Source organism: Theobroma cacao, chromosome 2, assembly GCF_000208745.1.
Source record: "Theobroma cacao cultivar B97-61/B2 chromosome 2, Criollo_cocoa_genome_V2, whole genome shotgun sequence".
NCBI lineage: Eukaryota > Viridiplantae > Streptophyta > Magnoliopsida > Malvales > Malvaceae > Theobroma > Theobroma cacao.
Window position 1 is genome coordinate 23,621,573 of NC_030851.1, and position 10,974 is coordinate 23,632,546.

Below are 10,974 nucleotides of genomic sequence, written 5' to 3' on the forward strand. Positions count from 1 at the left end.
ATAAGAGGGAGTGCCTCGACCTAGGATCAAACTACCTACGATCCTGAAAACTAAACATGAAGTTGAAAAAAAAGGATGAGTATAAACTCAGTGAGTAAACATAGGAAGGGAACAAGCATCAATATAGGAAGTTTTAGAAAATATGATGCAATTATGTTGAAAACAATGAAATGTAGTTTAATTTCTTGTAAAACCCTTAATTCAACCCTTGATTATTTAATCTCTTAAAGTGAAGGATTTATAATCCACAATGGAGTTGAAAGAGTGAAAACTAAAACAAATATCTAATCAAGACAAGTAAACCAAAGGGTTTCTCGCTGCAACGGAAAGGCATTCTATAGCATATAGTACAATCACATCTTTCATTTTCATAACTTGTCTATAGCATATATATATACATGTACACCACCACCGCCTTACTCAGCTCATGTGCACTCCTTACACGCACAAGGCAATACCATCATGTGCACTCCCTACACGTACATTTTAATATCATCACAAGCACTCCCGCCCACATCATTACCGGCATGTGCACTCCCATATCGCACACCATCGGAACCGTCATGTCCACTCGCACATCGCACATGCACGGTTATGGCTATTATACAGCACTATCACTCAAAATATAACACACATATCCACCTAATATAGGAACACATGGTTTTATTATATCACATATTTTACCACATAAAAACATTTCATCAAGGGCTTGTTCTCATGCACGTTTTAAAAAAAAGTGTGATAAAACATTTCAAGTGATTCAATTAAACACGTATGCATTTATCCCAAAACATTTTAATACAAGTTCACTCACCTTACGATTGCGGGATACTACGTGGTTATTAGTTCTGAGGCATATTTAGCTATTTCTACTTGCCGGTCGTTCGTTTTTTCCTCTGACATGCCACCACAGTACACTGTTTTTACTTCTGCACTTCCTAGCAACAATCCAAATTCAATATCTTTAGTGTACATCATTTCTACTTTTCTTTTTCATTCAATCGTGAATCCTTATTCAACTAACTTACACCTTGACACATTTTTACCAAAGTTGCCTTTATCCTTTGCTTGCGTAATTCTTTAAATTATAATTATCGACAAATCATTTATTACTCTAGCACATATATTAATCTTTTCTAAGGACATTTATCAAGTTCAACCATCATTTCCACACCAATAACCTAGCATATGGCAACAATTAGAAATTTACTTCCATCAAACATTTTCTCAGTCTACATGTACTACCATTCTCATTTACATGTTGCCACCAAGCATAACATCAATATTCATTCATGTACACCAGCACCCATAACCTTGTAAACCTTTCTTAACAACACATATCCACACATATCCAAACTTCCAATTAATAATTGCCTTCCAACCATACCCATGACATCACAATAACACTACATATTGCACACAATCATTCTCACAATATTAAACCAATCATAGGCTTCAAATTGTAGCATTAAGCCTACCACTTGGTTTTAGCTTGGATTTCACCTAACAAAATTTATAATTTTCTCACACCCATGAACACCATAGCTGCCAAAAAAAAATGTCTTACACATTATTCCTCCAAAGATTTAACCAACCGGGAGCCTAAACACAAAAATCCTTACCTTATGTTTCTTGAATCTTGAGACCCACTTGATATTTCTTCAATTACTCTTGAATCACTTATTACCCAAGCCTCTCACTTCTCTCTGCTTTCTTTTCTTAGCCGATTCTCTCTATTTTTCTTTTCAAATGCAAGGTGGTAAGGTGAAAATAGCATGGGAGCATGAAAATGGCATGGGGGCATGAAGGAGAAGAAGAAAATATCTGCTAGAGAAGATAAGAACCGGTCATGGATAAGGAAGAAAATGGTCAAAGCTTTCTTTGGAAGCTTTGACCAAACTAATGGCAAAATTATCATTTTTTCCTCCAAGGTTTTCACCCTTTTTAATTGTATCCTCCCATAATCTTTTAAATTCTAATTTCCTTCTATTATCTTCTTTTACACATGTACAACCGAAATATAAAGTTTTTACTCCAACGCAGTGTCCCCATATTATTTAAATTATTTACTTACCTGTGCTAGCTTTATTTAATAAGAACACACGAGCCCTATTTGTCATGACCCGGTACTCTACTCGAGCCCGTGACAACCGCTACGATGTCCTGATAGACATTCATCGCTCGGAATGTCGATCGGAACCTCGCAAGGCTTTAATATCAATTTTCTCACCTCCCTTGTGATCAACAATTGTAAAATAACATGTTTTGATAGGATATAAACTATTTCCAAATCAAAAGAAGAGAAAAATAATTTTTATGTTACAGGGGCATTTTGGTCATTTTTCCACACTAATCTCGAAACCAGTTAAAAATGTAGTATATGAGTGAAAAACACATATTTCATAATAAAAAATGAATTTAGATGTCCAAAACATTCATTTATAGCGAAACTATATCTATTTGAATATAACAAAAATATTCAATAAAATATTTTATTTTCTTATAAAACAATATTTATAGAGTTACTAGTAAATAACTTTTATCGCTTAAAAGTTAAATAATTCATTCATACTATAATACAGATAACCAAAGTATAAGATTTAATTTACAGTGACACGTGGGCCCACCATTGACCAAAAGAATAAAAAAAAATGAACCTACAGTTTTTGGATGATGTAAGTCCAACTGTAGTCTTTGACGATATCAGCCATCTACAGTCTATTCTGAGCCTGAAATGGGTGGAAAGGAGGGTGGTGAGATTATAAAATCCCAGTGAGTAAACAAACATCAGTTAAATAAGCTAAAGCCGAGTAAAAGGAGACAATCAAAATATCCCATCACATTACGTATTTCACAATTTGAAAATTCATCCCAACCCATGCAAACGGTTGTATTTCATTTAATTTCTCATTAAGGCTTATGACTTTCATAAAATTTGGCTCACGCCATCAAATGGTACTCGATGACACCTTGATAAGAGGCGTACACTCGAGCCGCTAAGGCTGTTAAAAATTTCGTATATACGTAAAACATATCTTTATTTCATTTTGAAACATAGCCGTTCCTTGGCGTTAGTGGAGTTCATCATCACGAGGTGGTTTGGCGTGACGTGAACTCTAACCATACCTCAAGAGATACCCAATGCGCCTCTCCGATCGAGGTATGAATATAATTGGATTTCGTGCCCCTTTAATAGGCTGATCCACAGAACCCGCCCACTACGGCAAGCTAAACCCACCATGCAATAAAATTTGCAATAGCATGACATGGCAATTATTTTATTTTACAGCCTCTCAAGGCAAATCAATAATTCGTGTATTTTCAGCACATTTATCAATTCAACCATTCATGCCAATATTGCCATAAGCCAATCAATTAAAACCATAAATTTACAACATATCAAGTGGTCTCCAATTACTCTATTTTCAAAGTCATCATTCAATTTCAAGACAATTTATAAATTCATTCATTTAAACACATTTTTCATAAAATTCACAAAATCGAATAAAAAGACCACTTTAGATAATTAAAATGATGATAAGGTTACTCACTTCACAATAACGGGATTTTTACATCGCCATTGATTTGTACTCGTATAATTATTCTTAGTTGTCAGTCACCTACGTCGTTCGGCACGCTCCCACAACAAATTTTCCTAGCAACAATTTAAATCCAATATAATTAGTGCATCAATTCCACTTCTCTCTCTCATTCTATCATAAATCTACATTATTTCTCCTCATTTCTTATAATATTTTACCATTCAACTTAACACTCTCAACCAAATTATGCATCTAAATTCCTCCGACATAAATAATTCTTCACAACGAATCATTTAAAATTTCTTAACTTCATTCGAGTACTATTCGTAAATTTCACATTTTCTTCTTTACTTTAGTCTTATGACACCTCTTAATAAATATTTAAATGTTGTATTAAAGTAATTTAAATTTTATTCATATCACTAAATAACCAGTGTATAATTAAATAAAATGAGCTAGCCTCAAAACAGTCCAATTTCACAATAAACCATGGAGTAGAGTAAAGAAATTTTACCCAATTAGGCTAGGTTGGCCTAAGTCTCCACCTTCCTTTTATTTTGGACTTTTATTGCTTTGTTGTTTTTGGACCCTTTTTCATGAACTCTTCCCATCTCTTTCTAATTGGGCCATGCCCATTCTTTCCTTATTGGGTCATGTCCATTTATATGCATATATGTGTTTATATATATATATTATATAATATATATATATTTGCTTTTCTTTTCTTTTTCTCTTCTTTTCTTTTTTTTTCTTTTTCTCTTCCTCTTCTCTCTAGCCGACCAACAGCTTCTTGCTTATCTTTCTTTTTCCTTTCTCACGTACAAGAGCTGTNCTAGCCGACCAACAGCTTCTTGCTTATCTTTCTTTTTCCTTTCTCACGTACAAGAGCTGTCCATAATTTTTTTTCTCTCTCTCTCTTTCACCGTCGGCCACAACTTCTTGTCTTTCAACCAAGAAATTTTCAGCAGCTAGAGCTGCTCATATCCACACCAAAATCAGTAGTTAAGCTGCTCTATTTCTCTTTAAAATTTGCAACTAAGCTGCTCTATTTTCCCTTCAAAAAATCAGTAGCCAAAGCTACAAAAATTAGCAACCAAAACCATACCGTTCAGTCTTCAAAATCAGCAGTAAAAACTGCACTTTTTAGCCTTTAAAAGCAGCAGTTAAAGCCTCAAAAAATCAGCAGCCAAAGCTGCTCCTTCCTTCCTCAAAATCAGTTCTTTCCTTCTCCAAAATTTTCAACAAAACCACCCCTTCAACTCTGCTCTCTCTCCTTTCACTTTCTTTCTCACTCTCGACTTTCTCTTTTCTTCTTTTTTCTCTTTTCTCTCGACTGCTTCTTTCTTCTTTCTTCTTTCTTTCGTTTGTTCTTTTGTTTCTCTTTTATTCTCCCTCACAACCGACTTCTCTCTTCTTCTATGTTTTCTTCACTTTACTTATTTTTTTTTTGTTTCATGAATCTTCCAATTTGTTTTCTTCCAATTTGCCCCCCCCCTCCCCATTTTTTTTCCTTTTCCATTTTATTCCACATGGCCGGCCTCCCTCCATCAAGCACATCAAAGAGTCTTTTGACTCTTTTTATTGACCACATGGGCGGCTGCCCATGTTGGTCTATCTTTATCTATATATATATTTTTATATACTATTATTATTTTACTATATGTTCATTTTATTTCTCTCATTAATTCCATTAGATATCCTTCAATCTTTATATTTCAAATTCGATCCTTTTAATACGTCTAAAAATTTCAATTTTCATCTATCTTCCTTTCTCTGTACGTGTACTACCAAATTATCAAAATTGCACTTCAACGCGGTATTACCATAATATTTAAATATTCACTTATCCGCGTTGGCTTGACTTAGCAAAACACGCGTATTTCACTTTCGTCGCTCATTTCCAAAAATTTATTTGTATTTCTTCTCCCCCACTTGGATCAACCATATGATCCTTCTTCATGACTAATTTTGATTTCGATATCCGGTTAAATATTAATATTTTAATATTATTTTATTCTAAAAATTTCCTCGTTTCCTTGGTACCTAAAATACCTTATTATACCTCAATTGACTTCCGAATCACCCTTTTATCTCACAAATTCTCTTTCGATAAAAAAATTATTATTTTATTGTTATTTCCTTGCATGTGGAATATTTTATCCTAACTTGTTCCTTTCATCTTTCATCACTTTTAAACATTATAATTGACCTCAATTTGCATTCAATCAACTTTATTAATCACTGTTTCAAAATATAAGGTATCACACCATTAATGTTATTTTCCTATGAAATTTCTGCGTTCTTCTTTTTCCCCAATTAGATTGACCATATATTCCTTCTTCATGAAAAATTTCGACATTGAATAAAATATTAATATTTTATTAATAAAATATTATTTTACTCCAAAATTTTTCACTTGTCTCCTTAGCACCCAAAATGTCTTATTATGCCCCGATTCACTTCCGAATAACTTTTTATTTCGCTAATTCTTCCTCGATAAAAATATTATTATTTTATTATTATTAGTTCACGTGCTGAATATTTTCTCCAAACTATTAATTTTGCCTTTCATCACTTTTAAACACTGTAATTAACCTTAATTGGCATCCGATAAGCTTTATTAGCCTCCTTATCAAAGTACGAGGTGTTACAGTCTCCCCCACTTAAATAGAATTCGTACTCGAATTCTCCTCAACATCGGGTTGTTAATTTCACTCAACGATCGCATTTCATTTCCTTCTTCATAGGATATTATGATTTGTGCACTTTGTTACCTTCTGTTTGACTAAAACACTTTACAAGGTCAGGGTACTTAACTTATCTCTATTGTCATCTTGAGTAAGAACTACGGTACTCTTCATTATTGTTCTTTCTCCGATATTAAGACACAAAGTATGCCTTTAATTTCATTACTAACCTTAATCATATCTTTATTTCGATTCTTGTCAAACCTCTCGTCATTCATTCACCTTATCCCTATACACTATTACATAACTTATGGCATCATAAACACACCTTATTCATTCCTATATGTATTTCCAAAATTATGGGGAGTTGAATCTTTCAACCATTCCCTCATACTTCATGTTTGTCCTGTGTTTATGCAACTTAAATGTTCTTAATCATATTAGTCCATCTTGCATGTCTTAATCACGCTATAGATTACATTTCCTTGGATATTTCTCCAAAATTTCTTATATCAACATAGTTCCACTTTTGATGGTATTTCTTATCATTGTATTATCCATACAACTCATCAAATATATCAAGTTCAAATCTCGAACCTCTAAGAACAGTTCTTCACTTTAGTTGGTCACATCGTCAGCCTCACACATGCATATGTACATGCACCTTTAAATGTTGACATTCCTCATATTTAATCTACGAATATTAGGTGTAACCAATTTCAGATTGCCCCTTTTTAGTTGTTTAAAATGCCATTCAACTTACATCCTACCACAAGTTGCCTCTTACGTAATCCATACAAATTTTCTTTATGCCTATGTATAACTTCATACCATTCGTATCCTTCCCAATTACATGCTTAAGTTTCACTGTACTTTATATATCCTTGTATCACCATGTCATTAATCACATCTCACTTGCCAAATGTCTTTTTCATTGAATTTGCAATCCAGTATATGTGTACATGCTTTATAATCTCATTAATCTTCAAAGATTCATCTTTACTTGATCATTGTATCTCATGCAATGCCACAATCCCTAAAAGTCATCTTTATTCCTCAATTATCCTTCATGCCTCTAACTACATATTATGTCCTTATTGCATTTCGATGTTAACCAGTCACTTAAGACTTAAACTCATTCGAATCATGCATGCCGCATGCATTTTCGAATTCCAATTTCCATAATACCTTAGGAGCTTTTCACTATCCAACTTTGTTATCAAAGTTACCTTCAACCCTCATTTGTACGATTCTCTTATACTGATATAACATCATTCTCCCTTTTACCTACATGCCACTATATATAGGGCAATAAAGTAACTTTTCAATTCATGCATCATTCTCCAAATCATCTAAACCTTCACATAACAATTCTCAATATCAAGGTCTCTGATGACAACTTTGTCACTAGGCGCAACTCTACCTCTTTGGGTATCCCTTTCCTCTATAAGCCCCTAGGCGGAAAGTCATGCTTCACTACTGTTCACATGCGAGAGTTCCCAAGGATTGAGTTATAACCCCTTGCTCATACGTTCAATACACGAGATGTTCCAGCATCGTGGCATTGGACAGTTAGTGTTGCGACGGTGCAACTGCCAGAAACTTCTTCCACAAGGAAGTTCTCTTATCTTCAAAGTTACTACTTCAATCTTCCTTAACCATATGGCTTTCCTTTAAGCTCTTATCACAATTTCCATAAGCATGTGTATCTTCTCTTCACTTGTCTTATGCGCTAAGCCAAGTTAATACTTTTAACTCATATTATCTTTTAGCACTTATCATCCATCACTAAGTCCCACCTTAGGACTTCCTTTCCATATTGTGTAACGACTTCACAAGATATATATACATCGCCACACATGTAATTATCCATTATTTATGGCATCCCACAATACTTATGATCCATAATTAATTGTCTTTCTTGTCTTGTATCTCTAATAGTTTATTGACTTTTGGTACAAATGACCATGAAAATAGTTTATCTTTCTCCACACTATATACTCAAAACCCTTATTAAATCATAAATTTATCTTTCCCAAGTTTTGTAATTTGCCTCCATTGATCCATATTTGTGCCAAATTATTTCCTTATAATGTCATGGCATCACTTTGTAATCCCTTCCATTTTTAAATTTATAATCCTCCACTTAATCACATTAACCATTCAAAGTGTCACTTATAGCCTCATTGATTTCTCCCATGTCCTTTAGAATTGTAACGGTGATTAAGAGTCCTAATTTCACATTTCCATGATTGATTACTTACCTTACCACGCTTTCTCACGATCCTATGCAGTTACAGCACATTGAACCTACTTATTATAACATAGTCCCCTAGTTCAATGTGTTTACTCAAAAATTGACTTCTTTTATTCAACTTGCCCCATGAACTGTGGCTTCATTTATTTGCTTACTTATTTTGTATTCAAAATCATGACAAACCCACATACCATGATAAATGATAATTCCTAATAAATACTATCAATTCAAATGGCATTATGCACCTTGCTAGAAGCTAGGGTTGCCACTCAAAGGTCTATCACGTTAATTGGCAACCATTCTGTAGTACTGCAAAACATAATTATCGTCAGGTCCTGTAATTGCTTGGATCGTTAATGACTTTCTATGTCAACCTTCAATAATTGCCTAGGTGACCAATCACGCCACTAAGGTGTATGTCTTCCCTTAATAATTATATTGCTAGTCCACCTCTGTCATACCAAAAGATTTCCATATGCACCAAGTCATTTAGACAACTACTTCATACTCCGTTTGAGTCATACAAAGTAAAAGCCAAACTCTTACATCCTTTGTACAAATAACTACTACTACTTCATTTACACCACATTTGCCTAGGCTTAAGGTAATACGAAATTCAACGAAAATATCAAGTGTCTTTAGGATCATCGTCGCCTTGATCCGAGCACATCGACAGATCCTCTTCTGGTCGTCTTCTCCCTCTTGAGATTTCCCATTTTATCCTTAATCCAAACTTACTATATTCTTATATATTCCTTTATACTCACAAGTGCAACACCCACTCCACAACTTGGAGGAAAGTCTCGGATAGTTGACACTTTCCTAAGATGACAATCTCCTCTAGCCATTGCCTCTTTCACCTTCTCTTTAAACTTTTCCTTAGACATTTCTAAAAGTAATTTTTTTTACGGCTTCTTGAATGTTAGAGCTGTCCTCACTTTTAAAGCCCTCACTACTTTCGAGGCTTTCCCAATTGCGAAACATTTCTTCCATTTCTGGGAGAATCTAGTTAATAGGAATCCAAGACAGGCCACTTTTTGAACTACCTAGATTAAGGAGTCATTGGCTATTGGCAGTGGAATCTAATGATCCCTTGTTAGCATTGGGAGGGGCATCCGAACTACCGTCTCTTCTAAACATGGCATGTGTAACAGGCGCTCCTCCAAACCTATATGCAACCAAGCATCAATTGCTTAGTCATTTATACATCATAAGAATAGGTAGGTTTTCTAAAGAATTAGAGGCCTATGTAGCCTCCCATCCTTAGCTTGCGTTGTGCACCCATAATCCAAGGATGAGACTCTGCACAGACTCCCACAACTCTGCTGATAGACATAAGAATCCTTAGGAGTCAACTGACCTAGAGCTCTAATACCAAGTTTTGTTGGTCCCAATAATATGTGCTAGAAGGGGGGTGAATAACACAAATCGGCTCTTTCAAAAATTGTCTCTAAGTGTAGACAAATGCAAGATAAATGAAAGAAAGAAAATAAAACAAAAACCAAGTAAACAAAATAGTAGAATTTAGAGTGGTTCGGTCCAAGACCTACATCCATTACCTTGATTATCCAATCAAGGATTTCCAAACAATCCACTAAGAACCGGTGAAATTCACAAGCTTTCACCAAGATTTACAATGACTTTTACTAGGCTCAACCAAAACCTTTTACACTAGTTTTTCATGGGCTAAACTAAAAGCCAACACCTAACTTTTCAAGGCTAAGTTAGAACCTTAACACATTCAAGCAAACCTTGCTTGAAATAAACACTTAGAGTAATTCTCTCACTCTAAGAATACAAGAAAAGAAGTAAAGGAAAGTACCTATAATCACAAGTTGATTTAAATGGTACAAGGTTGAGTGCAGAATACAAATACAAAGAATGGGCGTTTAAGTGCAGTAAGGTGCAAGAGAATTTTTTTGGTTTTTCAGCTCTTAATGGCTCAAATCTCTTCCAAAACTTCCAAAAACTAGTTTCCAACTTCTGGAAGACCTTTTTATACTTAGAGAAACATCTTTAATGGGAGTTTGACAGTTTTCTAGCCGTTGGAGATAGTTAGGAGTTAGTTTTAGCCGTTACTCTATCTTTTAGTGCAGATTTCAAATTTGCAGGCAGAATGCTCTTAGTCGACTAACCGATATCTTGGTCGACTAAGTCATCTCTATTTTTTGCTCTCTATGTTTGGCAGTCCTGGCAGTGCACACTTAGTCGACTAACCCATTTCTTGGTCAACTAAGTTTGTTCTGTCTTGAAATCCAGATTTTGGCAGTAGCTTCTTAGTCGACTAACCCATTTCTTGGTTGAATAAGTTGGTTCTGTTTCTCAATATTCTTTAGCCCACCATTTCTCTAATTTAAATTTAGTCAACCAACATTCTTCAATATTTAACCAAAGACTTTCCTTTTAGTTGATCAATCATTTTTCTTCATTTTCATGATCCTTGATATATACATTCAAAAGGTTGATTCATTATTTCCATCTGATTTTT